Source organism: Maylandia zebra, linkage group LG15 (genome assembly GCF_041146795.1).
Source record: "Maylandia zebra isolate NMK-2024a linkage group LG15, Mzebra_GT3a, whole genome shotgun sequence".
Lineage (NCBI taxonomy): Eukaryota > Metazoa > Chordata > Actinopteri > Cichliformes > Cichlidae > Maylandia > Maylandia zebra.
Window position 1 is genome coordinate 31,283,563 of NC_135181.1, and position 10,075 is coordinate 31,293,637.

Consider the following 10,075-nt stretch of genomic DNA (forward strand, 5'->3'; position numbering starts at 1 on the left):
TCGTTCTTCTTTTTTTTTTTAAATATTTGTGCAATGTCTTTGGAAACACATATCCCTAACCTGGTCATCACAGCAACACAGCCCTGGCTGTGAGGACACAAGCCACTGCATCTGCTATTGACAGCTGTATTTATGGAGGCAACCAATCAGAAAGAAAAAGAAGTCTAAAGCACCTGGTTTCACAAGTATAGTATATTGCAGGGTTGTAATTATAACATAATTAAGAATTATTTTGAACTGAATCCTGCAACACTACTTTAGTAGAGCAGAGAGTAAAAAAAAAGACAACATATTAAATTATGACATTGAGAAATATGTGAAAAATTAAAACTGGCTTTGAATTTTATGCCAGCAAAATGTTTCAAAAAAATTAGGGAGAGGGCTAAAGGGAGTTTGTAATGCTTAAAAAACTTTTACTCTTACGATAACTGGCATCATGACTTGGCATCAGAGGAACATCCTAGAGAAATGTCATCATCTACAGTACCACATTCAGAGGCACTCCACTAAAAATAGAAAATTCTACAAATAATTTTACAAAGGAAATTAATATGTGTGCTCAGGAGAACACGTCATCACAGCATGCACAAATGCAAGTTAAAATAATAAGAAAAAAAAAAACATAAAACACCAAACACAATCCAGAAAAACTGCTGCCTGTTTCTGTAATTATAATCCTTTGCTATTTAACTATATGCATCAATACTACAGGCAGTTTAAAATACCTCCAAAAGGAATTTGACCAAAGTTATGAATGGAATGGAAACTGTGTTTCTGCTCTGCATTTCCAATTAAGCCATGTGTAACTGTGAACTTTTTTAATTAGCTTCAGTTAGGTGTGTGACAATGACTATCAACTGAATATTACATGGTAAAATAACTAAAAACACTAAGAATTTTAAAGGAGGCAGAGGATCTGCTTTTACAACAGCTAAGGACAGCAGTGCAAAGAAAACCACAGTAACTGTAAATTTATGATCAAGTTTACTTTAAAATCAGAAACATACTTTTTATATGTTTTTATCCATTTATGGTCTCTATCATCACTTTGCAATTTTATTTTGATTTTAATAAATTAATCAAAAAATACCACAACAATGAAAATGCAGTTAACTGGTTGCATTTTTGCTTTTTTAGGTGTGTCATTGTATCTGCACAGTGATGCACTGGGTTACGGCATTATTGAAAATGATATGTCACCTCCAACTTGTCATCTGTCATCAAGCACAATTCCTGTTTTGAAAGGGGAAACTTTAATCACGGGGAGCCGTTATCTTTTTCCTAAATCTGTCTAAGTAATTTTTAAGTGCCTACATTTACTAAAAAGTTAAAGTGATAATAAAAGGTGAGTAAAAAAGGAAACAAATGAAAAAACACACACGTCAAAAAAACAAAACAAGACAAAACAGAAAAACTCAGAGTCCCTGCATGCACATTTGGTTACCCCTGCATGTGCATAGAGCCTTCTATAGTATTAGATTTCAAGCCTGTCTTTTATAATGCATTAATGTGCAGTTAACAAATCTGAAAAGCTGTTATTAAACATTTCTGTAAAATTGTCAGTAGCAATGTCTGCAGAGCCCTGCAACATACTGGATAGGCTCCAGCCTCCGTGTGACCCTGATGAAGATAAGTCAAAGACAATGGATGGATGGAACTTCTGAAGATATATGTATTAATTATGCAAAAAACAATACTATAAGGATATTAAGTTTTTAATGACCTCACAGTACTGTATTAGCCAACAGAGCACTTTGCTCTCAGGATGCTGGCTTACTTGTGGCTCCCAGGTTATTTAAAAGTAAAATAGGAGGCAGAGCTTTCTTCTGCTTCTGTAGAACCAGCTTCCAGTTTGGATTGAGGAGACAGAGACCTTTTCTACTTTTTAAGGTTAGGCTTAAAAGTTTCCTTTTTGATAAAGAATATAGTTAGGGCTGGATTAGGTGACCCTGGATCCCCCCTTAGTTATGCTTTGTAAGGCATTAGCTGTTGGGGGATTCCTATGTTTCTTCTTTACGCACTTTTCAGTCTCTGTGCCACTTTGCGTTTATTCCTTAGTTATTATTAATCTCTGGCTCTCCTCCAAAGGCTGTTGTGAGGTGAAGTCATGATGCTTTGCGGTTTCTCATATATCATAAATTATCTTGAGGCAACTGTTTGTTTGAATTGGCCTCTATAAAAATAAAACTGAATTGAATATATTGAACAGCTAATATTAGCAATAGTACTACTGACTGACTGATATAATCACTTGTTCCTTCTCCTGCTTGTAACATTCAATTGTTGCATGAATAGACCACCTCGTCTGGTTAAATCACATCAAAACTAAAAATCCACAAATTGCACTGCATTCCGTAAGTAACACAGGTTAGAGGAAGCTAGACACATTTCAAAAAAGGAAACAGCAACTGTTAAACCAACAAAGTAAAAAAAAAAAAGGTTTACACTTTAAATACACCAAAAATCTTTTGTTACTTCATGACTTATAAACAACATGCACCTCACTAGAACACATATATTGACATTTGCATACATAACATGCTGCATCTGTCAAATTCAAAGAGGGGAGGGTGAACTGTGCTCCCACAGACACAGACACAGGCTGTCAGCCCTCCATGCCTCTCTGCTGGCTTCTGCCACTCCATTGATCTCTCATACATGACATTCATGTCCAATGACTGCCCCACCTCACCTCAATCATGTGGGAAGAAGTGCCCTTTCTTCCACCTGTTTGATGTCAGCTCCTGTAGGAGGCAGGAGCATGCTGATCACCCATACATTTCAGACTCTCACGTCTGCTTTGTCATTACTGTATACATGTTGGAAGCTATATCTCTGTAATGTCATATATAATCGGCTTAACATATGTGTATTCTTTTCTGCTTAAGTTTCCTTAAGAAGACAATGTTGCACATTTAAGCCAAATGAATACAGTCTACTCACACAATCTATTAGTCTCATTTATTTCCCCCAATTTAATTTAATAAATTACCCAATTTAATCTAATAAATTAAATTAAATTAATTTAATTTCTGTCCTGTCTGGCAGCTTTTGCAATCAGAAATGATGTGAATACACTGATGTGCCAAACACGTTTTTGGTTTTCCAAGATGAGTTCTATACATTCTCTATAGGCTCCTCTTATTGAATTTTTTCTTCTACATGTTTTTCTTTATTAATTTCTATTAGTTTTATTTCAGTTATTACATCATATATGTAGTGTGACGATGTTTGAGCTGACAGGCAGGAGGGAACAAAAGGGAAGAGGAGAGAAAATCTAAGAAAATCTAATAAAAGGATAGAGCACAAATGGAAAAGTGTGATGTAGAACTCCCCCAGGAGCCAGAGGCAGACAAAGGTAGATCCAGGAGATCCGGGTCATCTGCAGCCCCTGTGAGTACCAAAGACCTGAGGCTGTAAAAAGCCTTATCACGGAAACAAGACGCCATATATGTCCAGAAAGCCGCCGTCTTCTCAAAGCTCTTTTAAGATGGACTTTGGCAAGGAAGGAAATTTTTCTGTGGTCAGAAAAAAAATCACATTTAAAATCCTTTTCTGAAAAATAGGGACTATTCATAAAAATTGCTGCATTTTCTAAAATGTTAATGCAATTATTGAGTTAAACTGAAGACTGAACTTCTTGTTTGGTTGTTTGATTAACTTTAATTGTTTGGTTTAAAATCCACTTTGGTGGTTTACAAAGGCAAAAATACAACAATTGTGTGATTTACTAAAGGGTTATGATCCTAACTATAACCAGTAGGAGCAAAATATAAACCCTGAGCGGGACAGAATGAGATTCACAATTCCTACATCATTGACAGTCTTCTCTGAGGTGAAAGCATTGTTTCATGCAATTAATTTATTTCTTTATTGGCAGCAAAAATATTACATGAAAAAAATGAACTGAACTGAAAAAAATTTGTGTGTGTGACCAAAGATGAACATAATTGTTTGCCACTCAACAATTCTTTTCACTTGCATTTTTCAATGTCACAAAGTTGAAAAAAAAAAACACCTATCAGATGCAAACTATGCATTTCTGACTACTTCTTCAGTGCCCATTGTTTCAAACTGACTGCAAGAGAACTGACCAACTCAAAGACAGAGCACCCACCCCCATCTCACGATTTGGCAGCAAACCAAGCAAAACAACACACACGTGCCACACGCAAATATAAATGCTAGCAACGGCGTTGGCCACTTAAATATCCTATACTGTAGGCACTACATAGATTCATAGAAGTATAAATCAAGCTTGACACTACTTCAGCACAACACAACTGATGCTCTTCACAGAATTAGGAAGATGGAAAATCCAACAGTTATATCTTTAAAAAGGTTCACCTGTAAGCTCTGTCAGGTTTAACAGGGATAGGATTAGATCTAGCTCTCTAGGATGCCATTATGAGAAACAACAGCTACTAGTCAAGAATATAAAAAGAAAACACTTTGGGATTTGTGTAAGGCTTTTTCATATTAGATAATTGAGTGTTGGTGTTTTCTGTCTTACTCTTGGACCAACAACTACAAAATCACTTTCAGTGATGTGGAATTTCAATTTTCCACCCTCAGTATAGCTATCAGCTCAATCTTGTACTAAAACAGACAAAAACATCCGTTCCATTTGATTTATATAGCACCAGTTCACAACAACAGCCACACCAAGGTGCCTTATATTGTAATGTAAAATGGTGACAGTAGGAAGAAACCTGCGGTAAAACCAGGCTCAGGATGGGGCAACCACCTATTTGCTCCACCTGGTTGGGGGTGAAGAAACAGAGAAGACAGCACAGAAAGATAGGACAACAGACAAAGTATAGGAGAGAGAGACACAGAGCTTTATCATTGGTAATGATTAAATAGTGCTAGTGGTGTATAAACCCACAGAATCTGAAGAAATATCTATGAAGACGAAACACTCAGTGCATCATGGGAAGTCCAGCAGCCTAAGCCTACTACAGCATACTAACTAAGGGCTGGTTCAGGGGCATCTGATCCAGCTCTAACTAACCTTTATAGGAAAAAATAAAACGAACTAACATAAAATAAAATCTTTTAAGCCTAGTCACAAAAGTATAAAAAGTGGAGATAGAGAACCAGAATATGATTAAGATATAGTTTGGAACATCAATATGTCAGTGTTGTATATGCCCTTGAGGTACTTTTCAAAATGTCCACTCTGTAGCTACAGTAGAGGAGATGCTGCTGATTTATACTTTAATAAGACTTAGATTACATTATATATACAGTATGCAACTACATTTCAGTTAGCTTAGGATCTTATTGACATTGATTTCTAGTGCACCATGCTGCTTTTCAGGCAATAATCCACCGTCCATACTGGAAGGTACCAGGCCCACATAATTGCTTTCATAAGACGTTTATGCAGTCTCTTTCAATTTGCCTTCACACTTACAATCAATACATTGATAGAGAAGAAACTGTACTTACTGCTACTTGGCAAAGATTTTAAAGAAACTTGCTCACAGAGCTGGACTTTGTTTGCATTCAGCATGCAGAAGTAGAGTCTGAAACAGTTTGTTCATCCTGATGTTCCTCCTCTATCCCCTCTGGCTCCTGTTCTGGTCATGCTTCATGAACCCTGGCTGATGTACAGGTGGATGTCAGAGATGGTGGCGTGGTGGGGAGGGCTGAGCAGACATGGGCCATGGCCTGTTTGCTGATAGGATGAAGAAATCCATCATTATCCTCTGCTAGTCATTCCTCTCACGCTACCCAGGACCTGGCTGTTAATTGCCCCAAGAATTTGTCCAAACAGAGATGCTGAGAGGAAATACCGGTGACAGGGACTGTGAATCAATCTGTTTTCAAAGAGGATCTTCTTTTCTTTATGAAACTAATTTTTAGGTGTGATTTACCACTAGGTGTTTTGGTATTAGGAAAGCTAGTAACCTATCTGTGCAAAAAATTCCATTATCCATACACTTTGCAACTGGAGTCTTGGGTTTAAATTAGGCTTCACTGGTTGTTAAAACGATTTCATATTGAACAGACTTATTTAGCCAGAAGATGAAAGTTGGTTTCCAGTTCTATCTTTTATATACTCTTTAAGGTAAACTATCCACCAAGTAATTTTCTGTTAATTTACTGTCTAAAAGACATCTAAATCAACTTTTGCTTATTGGGCTGGGTTGTGTACGGTGGCTGGGAAGTGTAAAGCGCAACAAATTAAAAAACGGCAACAAATTAAAAATCCGCAACAAATTAAAAAACGGCAACAAATTAAAAAACCACAACAAATTAAAAAACGCAACAAATTAAAAATCCACAACAAATTAAAAAACCACAACAAATTAAAAATCTACAACAAATTAAAAAACCACAACAAATTAAAAAACCACAACAAATTAAAAATCCACAACAAATTAAAAAACCGCAACAAATTAAAAAACCACAACAAATTAAAAATCCGCAACAAATTAAAAAAACGCAACAAATTAAAAAACCGCAAAAAATTAAAAAAACCACAACAAATTAAAAAACCGCAACAAATTAAAAAACCGCAACAAATTAAAAATCCTTGACGGAAAGGGATTGTCTGAAATGCCGGAAGTCGAGAGTGATGTCACGAGAGGGGGCGTGGCCAGGATTTTTGGTTGAGGCGCCATGTTTCTGGGCCGAACAAAGCGCTAGCGAAAGAGGAGCGAAAGTACACGGATAACACCAGCTATGGTTCGTACTTGCTGTGCGGTGGGTTGTAAAGTTAGATCGCACGACCGGCAAGGGAATAAGGTTGAAAATGGTTTATCTTTTCATTCTTTCCCCACCTGGAAGCAACATGAGGCAGCTCATGTATGGGATGTTACCAAAAGAAGGCGTCTAGTCTGGATAGCAGCTGTGAGACCAGCTGATATCCAGTTCTCTTCCATCTCCAAATATCTGTTGGTGTGCTCCAGACATTTTCATTCCGGTAAGTTATAGATATGTTCATATCACTCTTTATCGGTCTTTTAAGTCTGACATCACTAGCCGTGTCTTGGCTCAAACTCCCAAGAGCACCTGCAGGTCCATAAATCACACGATCACTGTGGCATCACTGAGTGTTGAAAAACTATCTAAAGTCTTTCATCTGTAATAAAATGATCAGCGTTCTGCTCTACCATGTGTAACAATTGAGTTTATCATCCAGGCATCCATGAAAACGAAATTAGCAGGAAGTTAGCTCGCTAGATTCCATCTAAATACAATATAGCATGTCCTAACTGAGGGATTTTGGAAACAAAGTCAAACGTACAGCTCTGCTATCACTTCCAACATAAATGAAGACAGAAAACTAAACAGCAGTGACGTTTGTAGGGTACTGAAGTTTGGCTAGCTGGTGTAAAACGATGTGCTACGTGACCGTTAGCGACACAGCTATGTTAGCATAATATAAACACTAACTTTTTCCACTTGATAAAAGTTATCGTGAGGATTCTCGGTGGTCAGGAACAACGGCACTTCGTGTCCATCCCGTGTAGATGTTAGTGAAACTGTTGGGAAGACAACATGAACATTTTATTTATACTGTATAATCTGCAGATTCTGACAGAAATCTGCATATCCTTTGAAGCACCGCTCCTCTCTAAAATGGCAATAAGGATAATTATTAGGCCATATGTAAATAACAAAATAACTTAAAGCAAAGTCTGAAACAAGTCTTTATATTTAAGGGCCATCAGTCAAACAATACTGTTTGGTCTGGGTCTAAACAGAGCGTGTTGTGTGTGACATCTGCTTTTGCATATGTGGGCCACTTTGAGGGTTCACAAAGGAGCGCGTTTGCTGTCACATTTTATTTGTAGTGTGAACAAGCAGACAAAAAAATCAGAATTGAGCATTAAGACCTGCAGTGTGAACGTAGCCATAGTGAGTTCAGTGCATTGATGTGACATTGTCCTGAAGGATTTAGTTATTCTCAGTGGTTAAAGAAATTGCAATTATTTATTCATATTTATTAGAAATAATCCTAATTACATATCTTGCTTCCGTGTTTGTGTCCTTTGTCACAAAAATACATTTTTTACTATAATACATTGATTAATGACCTGCAGAATCTCCTTATCATATTACGTGTCCATAATTGTCACCTAAAGTCAAACTTTATGCTTTCTCCATAAAGTGATTACATACTTTAGTTTCATTTTCTGAAGTCAGGTTTCTGAAAGAGAACAAGCAGATTTGGAATATAACATGCAGCGTTCTATAGATGGATACATAAAAAAATGGAAAATTACATGTATGTGCTAACTTTCTAAACACTTTGTTACATTTATGATAAATGGATTTGAAAGTAGATAAAACACATTTATGTTGGCCTTAGCTCATTAGAGTCTTTGTCTTTAAATTAACTAGTAACTTGTATGTTTCAGGTACTGCACTCTCAAAGACTGAATGAACCAGCATTGCAGCCATGGGTCATTGTGAGCATCACAGGGAAGGTTGAAGCCGCCCACTGCACCTGTATGGCCGGAGTCGTGGAGACCTGCAGCCATGTCGCTGTTCTTCTTTTTAAAGTAGAAGCAACAATGCGGATCTGTGGCACAAGGGCTGTTACAGATGAACCTGCATACTGGGTTTTGCTGGGTAATATGACCAAGATACAGCCAGAGGTTGGCCATAAGATAGACTTCTCCTCTTCAGCTGCCCAAAAACGGCTCTGGATCAAAACATAAACAGACCATCCGTATTGACAGGTAAAAGGAGTCGTCCTCAAAAAAGAAAAATCCCACCTGCTACTGTGGAGGAGTTGTCACTGCTATTGGATACTTTGCTGGAGCACAGTAAAGCTGTGGGTTGTGGGAATGACCCATAATGTTTTATATAAGGGTCTAGATTTATGCCTGAAGTGCACTGCCATGTAAATAATTTGCATTTACTGAATATGTACTGACTGAGTACCACTGTTCAAAAGTTCAATAAAGAAACAAACTAATTTTTGCCTCTTTTTTATTATAGAACATCACATCAGTTACAATGTAGAATCCATGTCATTTATAGTTTATAAAAGACAAAATGTTTACACAAAATCATGACAGCATTTACACGATATCACCCACTACTAACACTACTTAATTTACTATCAATTACTTCAATTTATCTTCTGAAAAATTACCGCTATTTATACAGCACAAGACTTAAGAATATTTAACAGGAGCAAGTTTCATTTTCCCCTGCTTTTACTACCACACTGTTCATCAAAACGGCAGCAAACCTTCACCATCTTATCCAGAAGGGTCACCTCTTCACCCTCACATGGAAGAAGTAATCTGATTGGCATGGTGGTATGTTTGAAGCAGGTCCCTTGTGTAGCGCTGGAACCCAGTCACGATGTTTCATCCATTTCATTGGCTGGTCTGCTGCAATAATGCCAAATAATTAGCAAGTCTATAAATAGCACGTAGTTCTGCAAAATCACTCATTAGGATGTTTTTTTTTTTCTAATTTGCTATGACCTCAGAGTGCATTGAAAAGAAAACTAATAGGCTATCTGGTCTTTAAGTGATGGCGTGACAAATCCTGCTTCCAGGCCTGAAGTAGTCTGCGTTTAATATGGGTTTTGTGTTGTTAACATGTTTAATGTTTTGTATTGTCTTCTATTTAATCTCAAAAAACTCCTAAAAACAGTAAGTGACCACTGTTGGCCTCCCACTGCTTCTATCACCACTAATCATTTGAAAGCTCAGTTTTTAAAACCTTACGATGTAGCTACAGCCCAGCCCATGCAGCAGTATATGAATGACTAATCCTATTCATCCTTGTGGATGGATTATCTCAGTTGTTCTCCTGGCTGAAGTTTGGTCCGTTTACAGCATCCTGCCATGCGATTACATTTGTTCCTGACCACCGAGAATCCTCACGATAACTTTTATCAAGTGGAAAAAGTTAGTGTTTATATTATGCTAACATAGCTGTGTCGCTAACGGTCACGTAGCACATCGTTTTACACCAGCTAGCCAAACTTCAGTACCCTACAAACGTCACTGCTGTTTAGTTTTCTGTCTTCATTTATGTTGGAAGTGATAGCAGAGCTGTACGTTTGACTTTGTTTCCAAAATCCCTCAGTTAGGAC

At 37.2% G+C, this 10,075-nt stretch overlaps 1 long non-coding RNA gene across 1 annotated transcript; it reads left to right on the plus strand.

Annotated features, from left to right (window-relative positions):
- The first annotated feature begins 6,830 nt into the window (after positions 1–6,830).
- Positions 6,831–8,938, plus strand: LOC143412707 (uncharacterized). Its single transcript, XR_013093242.1, has 2 exons — positions 6,831–6,934; positions 8,376–8,938. It is a non-coding gene; the product is annotated as an uncharacterized LOC143412707 (long non-coding RNA).
- The last annotated feature ends 1,137 nt before the right edge of the window (positions 8,939–10,075 follow it).